Here is a 14,659-nt window from a genome sequence, read left to right as displayed (position 1 = left end):
CTTCAGAATAATCACAAAGGCAATGGACAAGTTCATGTAGGGCACGGGGAGCACAATTAGGGAGAGAACTCTTCAGCTGGTGGTGCTAATGAGAGACAGTGTGGTAGACCATACAGGTTAGTACTCAGGGTGTGGTGTGCTGTGGTCAAGGTCTCCACCTAATGTTGAAATACAGAAGTGAAACCAGCAAACAACAATTGGAAAACTAGACAAGCTTTTTTAATTTCCAGTACGGTAGATGTAATTGATATACAACCACTACTATATAATTCATGTTGAATATGTTGTGTGTTGAAAAATAAACAGGGATAAGCAAAACTAGGGATAGCAACAATAAACATCAAAAGCTTAGGCAAAGAGGTCTAACAACTGGTTTGGACTGCAGTTAGTGAGCGAGTGAGCAATAAAATGCTTATCATACATTGTGATTTTCTGGATTTTTGTTATAGATTTCGTCTCTCACAGTTGAAGTGTACCTATGATAAAAATTACAGACCTCTACATGCTTTGTAAGTAGGAAAACCTGCAAAATCGGCAGTGTATCAAATACTTGTTCTCCCCACTGTGTTTGAGCCATTGAATTGCGACTCCACTTTGCCTTGCGGAGGGAATAACTACACTGTTTATATTCGGCCATATTCCTAGTCAACTTTCCATGGTTGAATGCTGTGGTTCGCACTTTCAGTTTTGCGCACCATCTATCCACGGTAGTGATAGGTGAACGTTGGGAGCCGGCTCGAACATCAGAAGAGCCAAATCTTTAAAAAATATATTTAAAAAAATTAAGATATTAATATTCAAAAGATTTAAATAAATAGAATCAACTCATTCATAGAACAAAAAATAAATCAAATAATATGGCCTAAATGTTCAATCGCACACACATTCGTTCAGACTGTCTGCTCAGACTAACTGCCTCCCCTGTGGATCCTGTCAATCAGACACGCAGTGTCAACCAATGAACCAAAGATGCATGAGGGAGGGCAGAACCATCCCTCTCACAGTCACACACTTAGCAGCCGAGGAGCGAGAGGAAGGACAGCTGTGAAAACAGCTGGAAAATGAGTCAGAAGCACAGTAGCATTTGGATGCATTTTAATAATGTAGACAATGTTAGAGCACAGTGTAGAATTTGCCAAAACATTTCATATAACCTACACCCTATAACCTACAACCTACACCGGCATATGCGAACTGTGCACCCAACTGTGAAGCTAGCTGTAGCGAAGCTTCGAGAAACTAGCGGGCCTGCTAATGATAGTGGAGCCAGCACCTCCCCACGTGGAGATGTATCCACTCAGTCAAATAGGCCTAGACCATGACCCACAGCAACGCAGTCTTCTATGGACCAGTTTATGCCAAACGTCTACATCTGTAGCAAAACAAGGCCAAATTGATATTGCAATAATTGCCACCGATTTACAGCCATTTTTGAATGTGGAGGACAGAGGTTTCAGAAATTATAGCAATAGTCTAAATCCAATGTACACAATTCCACACAGGAAAACCATTTTAAAATAACTTATTCCACAACTGTACGAGAGCACACAGGCTTCAGTGCGGGAAAGAGTCCAAAAGGCTACTGCAGTTTGCCTTACCACTGACTGCTGGACATCAAGGGTAACCACTTCTTACATGTCGGTTACATGACACTTCACTGATGATTTTTCGATGTCTAGCTGTCTTCTGGACTGCTTAGAGTTCAGTGACAGACACCTCAGAGAACATGGCAGGAACTGTTGAGAGTGGCCAGAGAAAGGCAAGTAGATGGAAAAGTGGTCTGTTGTGTTAGCGACAATGCAGCTAACATAACCAAAGCCATGAACATTTTTAATCCATGTCTTGCACACACAATCAACCTGAGTGTAAGAGATGCTCTGAGGGTGATGAAGCCCATTGTGGACAAAGTGAAAACAGCTGGGGAATACTTGCACAGGAGCAAAGTAGGTGCTGAAAAACTAAAGTCTACACAACGCCAGATGGGGATGCTTCAGCTGAGGCCTAAACAAGACTGCACTACAAGGTGTAATTCAACATTTTATATGTTGTAGCGGTTTCTTGAGTCAAAGGATGCCATCATCTCTAACTTGGCCATTGTCAATGCACCTGTTGATGCTCTGACCCAAGAGGAATGGGAGGTGGTGGAGGAGATGTGCAGAGTCCTGGAACCCGTTGAGCAGGTCACTGTGGAGATCAGTGGAGAGAGGTACAGTAAGCAGTTATTACTACATCATTATTTAATCAAGTATTACACATGTATATGAGCAGTAGATGAGAATGTAGTATCAGTAGACAAAACATGAACTAATAACTTACTGTTCTCTCTTTTCAGCTATGTGACAGCCTCAAATTATACTCCTGTGTAAGGGTCTGCAGCGAGTCACAGCCAGCCGCCAGAGAGAAACAAATGTAAACACAGGACATGTGAGAGTTGATGGACACCCTATGTTCATGACCCCAGATTTAAGAAGTTAGCCTTCAGTGATGCCAGAGCGATTGATGAGGATCTTCAAAAAATAACCTCAGCAGCAGGGAGGGACAGCCCCAGCAGTCAGCTGGCTCAGGCACCAGGAAGAAGAGGGATCAGATGGAGCAGAAGCACCAGCAGTAGTGCCACAAATGTCTGCTGTTTGGATGCTGTTTGACGAGAGAGCAACTGGTGATGCAGCATGAAGGAATCCCTCAGCAGATGCCATAATGGAGGTCCGATCCTATTTGGAGCCCCTCCTCCAAAATGTGATCAGTATTGCTGTGTGCTGCTGGTTATAACATGGCAATAACAAAGAGAGAGAAAAGAGGGACCAGTTTAATGTTTTAGGTGGGATGCTGCAGTTTTGCACATTTCTATTTATTTTTCTTTGATATGGTGCAATATTCTATTATACTGTTTAGATTGTTTATTTACATTCAAAAGTTATACTTAAATGCAAATGTTTAATAGCATTATTTTTCATAACAAACCAATGCATTTTTAAATACATTGTGGTTAAGGTAGAGTATGATTTCATTTAATAATTTAATTAGAATTGTTTTAACAACAATCATAGTCAAACTATTTGACTTGAATATTTTTTTTTAAAAGACCCTGTCAGGACCCGTTTACGAACTCGGGTCTCCGGTGTGAGAAACAGTCCCTTAGCAAACTGAGCCACTAATAGTCAGCAGAACCCAGAAGATGAGGCAGACACAGCAGTACTTGAGACAGTGTTTTAATAAAGTAAAAAGGAAGGTTCTTCAGGCAAAAATATAAATCCACAACATCAAAAGTAATTCCAAGAGAAAAAGGTAATCCTCTAAGTCAAAAGGTAAATCCACAAGGTGGTAGGTACAATAGGGAAAAAGCCTCAAAAGATCAAAAATAAACAAGAACAAAAACAGAGTACCACAAGAGAGTCCAACTGGAGTAACAAATGTTCACAGCATCGCTGGGGCTGGGTGATAACATTAAAACACAGAGCAAAGAACTGAGGAAAACTAAGGGTTTAAATACATTCAAGGGAAATGAGGCACAGGTGCAAATAATAACTGGAAACAAGGGAAAACAAAATGGTCAAAAAAGCACAATAGTGGCATCTAGTGGCCAAAACCGGAACAATCCTGGCCAAATCCTGACAGACTAATCCACGGTTTCTGGTTGGGTAGGTTTAAAAGTCACAGTGGGTACAACATCTCAATGCACTTCCTTATGCATCTTCGTGTTAAAATTTTCTTATCGATGTCCTGGGTTCGGGCGGCTCGCCATCCTTGGTGGAACAGAATCCATACTCAAAAAACCTGACCTGTTTTACCAACAGGATCACACTATATATATATCTCATGAGTACCTTTCATATAAACATTAATACAGCTATTAGCTTTCATCTCTTACAGGAATAAGAAAATAAAACGTAGTCAAAATGCTTTAACTACAGCATAAGCCTTAACAATAAACTAGCCTGGGCAATGCAAAGGACTTTACACCATTAAAGCACCAGGATCACGTGGACTGAACAATAGACTAGCCTGGGCAAATGGAAAGTACTAGTGCTTACACCATTTCTAATAAAGTAATCTAAAACATATCTGTGTACCAAATGGGTTGTGATAATAGCTAACCACATTTTATAAAAGGTTAAAAACTAAAATATTGCCATGCATGACTAGCATGATCACTAACGATTGCGATTTCAATTGAGCAATAGCTGAGCTAGCCTAAATGTTAATGGCTTGTGCATATGCTTAGTTCAGTATGAACACGCAGAAAATGCTAGCAATAGCTTAGCTAGCCTAATCACTAACAGCTCGTTCTCCTTATGATAACTCCCCAAATCCTGGCGTCAAACTTTCCCTCAACTCCTTTACAGCATGTTCGGATAGATTAGTGAGTGTTAATATAAGGTTCTCTTTTTAGTAAGGGTTTTATACAACTTCTCATGATGATTTGAAACTTATTCTATGGAAGAAAGACTGGCGGTAGCTATTCACGTTCCGTTCTAGCTCCTTTTCAACATGTTAGCACCCACCGGTGTTGAACGTAAGGTTAGGAGAGGGACTAAGATAGAATATTGAGTTTCATCATGTTGCTGGTTACTATTATTTTTCTCCACATATACAGGGTCAACTGAAGTAGGTTCAACAGGGATATCATCCCTTGTGTTCTCTTCATCACTTTCAGACATGTCAGAGAAAACAGCTAACTCTTTGTCTATGATGAGAGAAGCTTATTTGTGAGGATTTGCAGAATGTTCAGGTAAGTTGTTTATCTCTCCGTCAGGGGTTTCAGGTTGTTGAGGTAAGTTGTCAGTCTGATGTACTGTTCCAACTTCTTCTGCAAGGACATCTTGGTCTGCCGTAACTTCATCATGCTTTTCCTCGATAGCAACCCTCCTTGATGTTCTCAACCTGTGAGTATCATAGACCTTGGTAAACCTAAGAGTCTCTTGTCTTTTCGTTTTTTCAACTTAGAAGTCATAAGAATCTGAATGTGTCTCATTCTCTTCGGTCACATCATCAATTTTAGAAAGAGAGGGTCCAGGTTATCTAGCCTAGCTGATGTGTATGGGTCCAGGTTTTGCAGCTCTTTCAGAACATCTGCTATCTGGATTTGGGTGAAGGAGAAACTGGGGAGGCTTGGGCAAGTAGCTGCAGGGGGTGCTGAGCTGTTGGCCGAGGTTGGGGTAGCCAGGAGGAAAGCATGGCCAGCCGTAGAGAAATGCTTGTTAAAATTCTCGATTATCGTGGATTTATCAGTGGTAACAGCATTACCTAACGTTGGTGCAGTGGACAGCTGGGAGGGGGTGCTCTTATTCTCCATGGACTTTACAGTGTCCCAAAACTTTTTGGAGTTAAAGCTACAGGATGCAAATTTCTGTTTGAAAAAGCTAGCCTTTGCTTTCCTGACTGACTGTGTGTATTGGTTCCTGACTTCCCTGAACAGTTGCATATTGCGGGGACTATTCGATGCTAGTGCAGTCCGCCACAGGATGTTTTTGTGCTGGTCGAGGGCAGTCAGGTCTGGAGTGAACCATATCTGTTCTTAGTTCACATTTTTTTGAAAGGGGCATGCTTATTTAAGATGGTGAGGAAATTACTTTTAAAGAGCAACCAGGCATCCTCAACTGACGGGATGAGGTCAATATCCTTCCAGGATACCCAGGCCAGGTCGATTAGAAAGGCCTGCTCGCAGAAGTGTTTTAAGGAGCGTTTGTCAGTGATGAGGGGTGGTCGTTTGACCCATTGCGGACCCATTACAGATGCAGGCAATGAGGCAGAGATTGCTGAGATCCTGATTGAAAACAGCAGAAGTGTATTTGGAGGGCAAGTTGGTCAGGATAATATCTATGAGTGTGCCCATGTTTACAGATTTAGGGTTGTACCTGGTGGGTTCCTTGATAATTTGTGTGAGATTGAGGGCATCTAGCTTAGATTGTAGGACTGCCGGGGTGTTAAGCATATCCCAGTTTAGGTCACCTAACAGAATGAACTCTGAAGATAGATGGGGGGCTATCAATTTACATATGGTGTCCAGGGCACAGTTTGGAGCTGGGGGGGGGGGGGGGGGGGGGGGGGGGGGGTGAAAACAGTGGGTCCTCCCATTTTGCCTCCCCTACATAGTGTTTATACCTTCCACTCTGCAAGAAGAAGGATTCACAACATCTGAATCCTTCAGTCTATGCTCAAACCCCGACCAGAGCACTCCGTTCTGTCACATTTGGACTCTTGCCCCCCCCCCCTCCTATGAGGGGCCAGTTTTCCCTCATCCCAGTCAAAACTCTTCTGTCCTGGCACCCAAATGGTGGAACAAGCATCCCCCTAACAGCTGAGTCCCTGCCCTTCTTGCACTAACACTTGACCCTGTCTTTTCTTACCAGCACTGACTTTGCTAGCTGTTTTATTGAGGAAAAATGTATTATGACTTCGATATGTAGTTGTCTCACCTAGCTACCTTAAGATGAATGCATTAACTGTAAGTCGCCCTGGATAAGAGCGTCTGATCTAAATGTAAAAATGTATTGTGAATGTATAGCTCCAGAATATGGTTGAAACTATGTCTTGGATGTCATGGACTGTCAGTCCTTGTCTCTAGAATGTTGTTTGAGGATATTTTAAGAGAGGTTACATTTCCTTACATGCTCCACCCCTCAGTTGTAAACCAAAATACAAATAAAAATGTTTTTACCAATAATCTGTAAATACTTTGTAAAAAGTCTATTACTCTTATCTTTGTTCACAGTTGTGATATTCTGTTTCAGAGACATCAATTATGAAGGACCCCCCTCATGTAAATTCATAATCATCACCACAGGGAATGGGGGATGGCCACAGGAGGGCGATAGAGCCTCACTAGTCACAGACCTCCAGATGCTACTGCAGCTATTACGCCATGATCATTGGAAACCATGGCCATATTTTATCGTCTGTCCTTGATCCCTTTCTGTCAGGTCTTTGTCATGGTTTGTTTGAGGCTCCTTACCTCTTAAAAAAAAAACATTACATTTGTGATGTATTGTATACCAAGGCAACAAATTCACCATCCAAATGTAAAATGAAATATTCTGATTGACATATAGCAACCATCATAGTTAGTGCTATTTACACATCAGCTCTTTGGGAATACGGGGCAGTGGAGAGCATTTTGGGTATTCTACCCAAAGAGTAGTCCAGCTTAGATGTCATTTTTCTCACTTGCATTCACAGTGGTCTATGTCAGAGCATTTTGATGGAGTTACATTAATCATACATTTTTCTAATGATTTATTGTTCTAAAGTAGACATGCCAGTTAAAAATGTAATCTAAAACTGTGAAATAGCCACATCCAGACTGCTTTAATTCCCAAATCAGTGTCTGAAAAAATTGAGGTAGTTCTTCCCCCTAATTTCCCCCATTAACTAATTTTAGAGCTAAAGTGTAAGTAGCTGCCAGACGAGTTTAAATACCTTGCAAACAAATTGGAGTCTTTAGGATATTCCTATAAGCAGAGCTTTGAGGATGATTTAACCTTATACCTAACGGTATATATTTTTGAACAACTCCAAAAACGCTGTGCAGGTGAGGTTGGAAACTCAAAGGGGCTTATATGAAAACCACACCACAAAACCAATATACAAATCTAAATACAATACAAATGTGTTCAATCAGATAAACAGAGCATATGAAATGTACATGATATACTCGGTATACAAGAAAGAACATTTGAGTATGTGTGTGTGAGTGTGAGAGTTACAGGCCACGTGGAGGAGACTACTGGGTAGTCACGCTGACCCCTAGTCTTCGCTTGAAGTTATTGAGGGTTGATGATGTTTTGGCAATGTGAAGGTTCATAGAGAATTGACTATGTGAGGTGCAGCAATGAGGAGGGTGAAGGGTGTCACTGTGTGTTGTATGCATTAGATTTGGGAATTAACCTGGAAGAATCAGTGGAAGGGTTTAGGTAGGCTGTCTGGGAGGTATGTGTATTTGCATAATTGGAGTATATTCATGTTGTAGATAGACAACATATTGAGTTTCTTAAACAGAGGGGAAGATGAAGCCAAGTAGTTAGAGGAGCTGGATAGTCTTGCACATTTCTTCTGTGTGATGAGTAATTTGTGTAAGTAGGAAGTATATGTACTGGCCCAGACAATATTGCATTCAATTATATATGGGTAAATTAAGCTGTAGTATAGTCTTGGGAAGCAAGCCTGATGAACCAAACCACTAATGTTTCTGATGATACCAACGGACTTCACCACTTTGCTGAAGACAAAGTGAATATCTTTCCAGGACAACCTTTCATCATCTAGAACACCTACCATAAAGGTTATGGTGGCTGAAATTGGATACAGTAGTGAGGCCCAACACCCAAAATCTCATGTAGCTAAGGTAATACATCTCTAGACACTGTTGACTATATTGTCAAACTAAAGATGAATGAAGTTGACAATGCAAGACTATCACATTTCATAATTGCTGCCGTTGAATAGCTACTGTATGTAAACACAAACACTAAATCATTCTTCAAAATACTGAATGTTTTCTCCTGTAAAGACATTTAAATGCCCAAAATGTTACAGTGAAGACCCTAGTTCCATTCATTGTTTAATGCTTCAGTATTTGAATAGGAAATAGATTCATTCAACTAAACATGAACATAAACTAATTTTATAATCTCGGACAGTGTTGTATGTATATGCTACTTTTCTTATTCCCTTAATGAAAGCAATCTGGACTTTATGTACATGTAAATGTGTTTTAGATGGTTTATTGAAAGTGTTTGCTCTTAAATGCTTTACAGGTCAAAGGATTTTAGCATTAAGCATTACCCTTAAACATACATTTTCGTTGATGCCATGTTGGGCAACGGTACCTGCAAAATTGAATTGATGTATTGTCTTACAAATATATGGTACTACAAACGTATACGTTTTATCAAGTTATTGATCACTCAGCACAATAATCCGTTTTCCCTTTCCTCTATCAACCATTGCCAATGTTGGGAAGATTCTGTTTCTCCTGACTGTTCCAAGCAGAATGTGTTTTCCCCCTCGATATTGGCTTCAGGAGCCTCCAATAAAGAGAGCACTTACAATCCTGTCTGACTAGGAAGATCAGGCCATACATACACTTGACAAGATTATCACCCCAATACAGAAAGACTAAACACAGAGTAATGGGAACATATTTTAAAAGAGCTGAATTTATCCAGCTATTCGTTGTTGTGCATACGTGGTTCACTGCACTGATTTGTTCAGTGAAGAAGTACTTATGAAGGTATTGATTTTCTTTGGAGACTGAATGATCACATATGGCTACAGATCCAGATAAAATGCTGTTTGATGATTGAGGAAATGCTTCAGCGTTTACAAATGGTTTGGAGGACGTTTGTAACAATTCTTCACTTAAAACTGCCAGGCATCACTATTATTATAGTTTTTTCCCTCCTAACCTTGAACGGAGTGTGTTCATTTTGTCTGGTGATAGTGATAGACGAGGACAAGGATACACATTAAATGAAAACAATACACGTCATGTACATTAAAGGGGCAATCTGCAGTTGCAAAGTCAATTTTTGGACAGTTAAACTAATGATATATAGCCATTGATTCTTGAAGAAAATATCTTAGAAATGCCTCATGAGCTTAGTTCAACTTTCGTACCCCATCAGAACCTCGAATATATTCTTGTTTTACTCCAATGTTTGTAAACAAAGTCAATGTAAACAAACACTGTATAGCTTCAAAACATGGTTAAATCTGTAGTTAAGGGGCTCTATTCAATCTGTATCACGGAAGTTCAGCATTGACTGAAATTCAAAGGCAATGCTACATTTCTTCAATTCTATCGCTTCAGTGATACAGATTGAATAGAGCCCTTGATCTCATGGATGTTCAGTCCTTGCATCCTTAGCTCTGTCTATGAATTCAAGAGTGGTTATATTTCTCAAGCCCCATCCCTAAGCTGTTTACCAAAACAGGTGGCAGGGTGCCCGCTTTGTTTTTGTTTCAACAGCTGATTGCAGCCTTAAATGCTGTAATGTGTAATTGTTTCTGTTTTCCAGCCTTTTCTATACTCTCTGGCATGTTCAGTTAGCTGGGATGTGAACCGTATCTGATTTGAGTATGTCCTCATAAGTCGAGAATGAAGTTCCTTTTAAAATCATAGCCTTGAGAGTTATAGTACAGTATATCGGCAAGCTCACTCTTCGTACCGCATCCCTGGCAATTTACTAGCGCTACTTACTCCTCATTACAAGACTACAGTGTTTCCTTTAGTCTTAATGAAATCAGATTTCTTATTCATTGTTTTTTTGCTGATGTTCTGGCTTGATGAAGGCATCTCAGGCCTCCATGTGACCACTCATGCTGTTGGCCACAAGATGGTGAGGGAAATTCAAATTGACACCTTGTTTTGACACTGTCTGCCTACCTCCCATTAATATCTTTGTGTTGAACCAATTGCGCTGTTGTCTTCCAAAGCATGGTGTTACATCACTCCACGTTAGTATGATTAGGCCCACAATCGAGTTAATCATAACTGTCCAGTGTTTCCAGATTTCTAGGAAATATGACCTATAGTTAATTACAAAGAAATACTTTTCCTTCCAAAAAAAATTGTAAATAATTATGTTAAAAATAAGATTTTCTGTGTTGGAATGGTGTGGGCGTATACCAGTCGTTAAAAATATTCACGCAGGTAGACCGCTGATTGGCCAACTCAGACAACGAGACAGGGCGACATCATTCTCCATGAGTAAATTGCAATAATTTGTTTAATGGTCTGTTTGAGATACAAGTTTGAGAAGGGGTTTTTAAAGTGAGATTTTCACTGGACAGTTACTTTAAATAAGGGGTGTCAAACTCATTCCATGGTGGGCCCAGTGTCTGCAGGTTTTTGATTTTTCCTTTCAGTTAATAAGACTTAGACAACCAGGTGAGGGAAGTTCCTTACTAATCAGTGACCTTAATTCACCAATCAAATACAAGGGAAGAGCAAAAACCGGCAGACACTCGACCCTCTGTGGAATGAGTTTGACATGTGATTTAAATGAATAAAACCATAATTTTTGGGAAAATATGAATATTTCACATTGACCGCTGTATTTTTCAATATCTGGATTTTCTGAATAGTCATGATGCTGGTATATAAAAAGAAAGAAAACATCAAAGTGTTCATTCACTAATCTACTATTGAAAAGCTGTGATGAAGCCAGTATGGTCCTTAGATTTTTCTACAGTATTCCTGAGTAGTTTTAGATAGCACTCTTTGTCCTATATAATTCATCATTGTAGTAATTGCTACAGGTGTAATTTGAGCAGTTTCTTTGTATCTCTGGAACAGTTATGTGCCAATGTCAGTCACTGTGTACCTTTAGACTAAGGATAACAGTCGTGATGAAAAGACCCATAAAGGCTTTCAAAATAGATCATTTTCCCACCCAACAATGAATGTCATTCAGGCGCGCAGATGGATTTTTGGGGTAAATCTTTGTGATTGTTTGGAAACATGGGAGACCGAGTGGGGATGGCTGTAGTGCTCTACGTTTAACATCATCTTAACTGTATTGCATGATCGAGAATTACAAAGGATAACTCTGCTGTGAGTTGTACCGAATATACAGTGTACAGTTTTAGAGCAGTCACTACATAGAGACAGGTCCGATATGTGATGAGGGCCTACCTATTGAAAAAATCCCCTCACTCTGCCTCTCTCTGGCTTTTGTTCCTCGTCCTCTCCCTCCCCCTCACTGAGCCCACTGAGGGAGAACAGGTCTCACGGTAATGTTTTTGGTGGAATATGATTATGTTGCCTCATTTCTGATTCATGACATGAAGCATCATTTATTTAGGCCTTGTTAATTGAAACATCAGTACAACAAGGCGTTATGAAATATCAAGACATTAAGTCATTTTTTCTCTCCTTATTTTCATTTATAGGCTACATTTCAGCGATGGTGTAATATGTACAGTGCCTTCATAAAGTATTCAGACCCTTTGACTTTTTCCACATTTTGTTTTACGTTACAGCCTTATTCTAAAATTGATTAAATCGTTTTTTTTCCTCTTATCTATCTACACACAATATACCCCATGATGACAAAGCAAAAACAGGTTTTTAGAAATGTTTGCTCATTTAAAGAAAATCACATTTACATAAGCATAACCTTTTACTCAGTAATTTGTTAAAGCACCTTTGCAGTGATTACAGCATCGAGTCTTGTTGGGTATGACGCTACAAGCTTGGCACACCTGTATTTGGGGAGTTTCTCCCATCCTCTCAAGCTCTGTCAGGTTGGATGGGGAGTGTTGCTGCACAGCTATTTTAACTTCTTTGCAGAGATGTTTTATCGGGTTCAAGTCCGGGCTCTGGCTGGGCCACTCAAGGAGATTCAGAGACTTGTCCCAAAGCCACTCCTGCGTTGTCTTGGCTGTGTGCTTATGGTCATTGTCCTGTTGGAAGGTGAACCTTTGCCCCAGTCTGAGGTCCTGAGTGCTCTGGAGTAGGTTTTCATCAAGGATCTCTCTGTACTTTGCTCCCTTCATCTTTGCCTTGATCCTGACTAGTCTCCCAGTCCCTGCCACTGAAAAACATCCCCACAGCATGATGCTGTCACCACCATGCTTCACCGTAGGGATGGTGCCAGGTTTCCACCAGACGTGACGCTTGGTGTTCAGGCCAAAGAGTTGAATCTTGATTTCATCAGACCAGAGAATCTTGTTTCTCATGGTTCGAGAGTCTTTAGGTGCCTTTTGGCAAACTCCAAGAGGGCTGTCATATGCGTTTTACTGAGGTGGGGCTTCCGTCTGGCTACTCTACCATAAAGGCCTGATTGGTGGAGTGCTGCAGAGATGATTGTCCTTCTGGAAAGTTTTTCCATCTCCACAGATGAACTCTGAAGCTCTGTCAGAGTGACCATCGGGTCCTTGGTCACCTCCCTGACCAAGGCCCTTCTCCCCCGATTGCTCAGTTTGGCCGGATGGCCAACTCTAGGAAGAGTCTTGTTGGTTCCAAACTTCTTCTATTTAAGAATGATGAGGCCACTGTGTTCTTGGCTTGGTTTTTGCTCTGACATGCACTGTCAACTGTGGGACCTTATATAGACAGGTGTGTGCCTTTCCAAATCATGTCCAATCAATTGGATTTACCACAGGTGGACTCCAAGTTGTAGAAACATCTCAAGGATGATCAATGGAAACAGGATGCATTTGAACTCAATTTCGAGTCTCATAGCAAAGGGTCTGAATACTCATGTAAATAAGGTATTTCTGTTTTTTAATTTTTATACATTTGCAAACATTTCTGAAAACCTGTTTTCGCTTTGTCGTTAAGGGGTATTGTGTGCACTTTGTCTGTATAACCTGTTGATTGAGAAAAGGCGTAAGATAGCTGACACCCCCTCTCTTTGAAAACAATGGAGCAGCTAGGACCTTTAAGAACATCTGGCGTTTGTGTTGAAGCCAACACAAACCCATAATCCCAATTATTTGCGCAGTTGTCACAATTGGTCATTTTTAAACCCCGTGTCTCAAAATGTTGAATATAATAGGGAGGAAAGTGTGTTTTCACAAGATCACTTGGAACCACATGGCTCAAGGGTTTTGACAAGAAAGAAAAAAGTAAATGTGAAACCAGCTATAAACCACACAAGATTCTCCAGCTCAGCCGCCTGTGCAGGCCCCTATGTACCTAGAAAGAACAAGCTCCTTAATACATAATTCAGTTTGGGTAACAGCTGGGTTTACTACCATAAGGAATATAATCACATTTTGTATAACTTGCCAAGACTTATCCCCTGGTAGCAAGTTAACTTCTATTAGAGGCTTTGTTAGAGGGTGCCAAGTAACATTACCCAAAGAAAACACTGGGAAGCTTGGTAATTAGGCATCAATGACCTATTAACAAGAATATAGTTTTCGGGTTCTCTCTGTTGACTGAACTTGCGCATCACTAATGCCAGGAGTGCCTTTGCTTAGGCAGCATAAAGGAATTCTAATATAAACACAGATGGATGTTATTGTCTGGTCTGCATCAACATTTACCATTTCATCTTCGAGATCGCTACAAATTTCACACCACATCATCATGCCACCCCAATTGAACAGATTTGTATTTTATGTGCAGGCCTATTTGATTTCCGGCGCCTGTTTGTGAAACACATTGATTTCTATCCAGGCATAAATGTGTTTAGTTTAAACCTCCAGTTTTCTGCCTTGATTGACAGAATGATATTGAAATGTCCTCTCTCTGTTTCCCAATCCATTACACTGTACAAACACACACACACACACACACACAATCACACTGAAAGAGCAAGGCTCTGATACTGGACCTTCCCACTAATCACGCTGGCTGTGATCATGATGAATGTGTTAGCGCTTTACTAGAACTGCTAGTGGTAGTGTCCCTGCTTGCACTTGGCCTTTTCTGTAAACAGTCGCTAGCCCACCCATGATGACCAATTTGTATGTTTAAGAGCTTCCAGTTGTGGGCTGCTGCTATTAGGTGTTCTGAGAGAGGCTCTGAATGGAGCTACAGATGCATGTTATATGAAGGGATCATGTGAAGTGGGTTCCTGGTGACACAGGTTGAGGGGGAAAATGAGGGGTAGTTTCCCTACCATCTGCCATACTTGTAGATACATATACAAATAATGTGTACCACAATTTTCTTATTTTAAAAGAACCAAATTCAACCCACACAATT

The sequence above is a fragment of the Oncorhynchus clarkii genome, chromosome 23, assembly GCF_045791955.1.
Source record: "Oncorhynchus clarkii lewisi isolate Uvic-CL-2024 chromosome 23, UVic_Ocla_1.0, whole genome shotgun sequence".
Lineage (NCBI taxonomy): Eukaryota > Metazoa > Chordata > Actinopteri > Salmoniformes > Salmonidae > Oncorhynchus > Oncorhynchus clarkii.
This window is presented reverse-complemented; position numbering follows the sequence as displayed.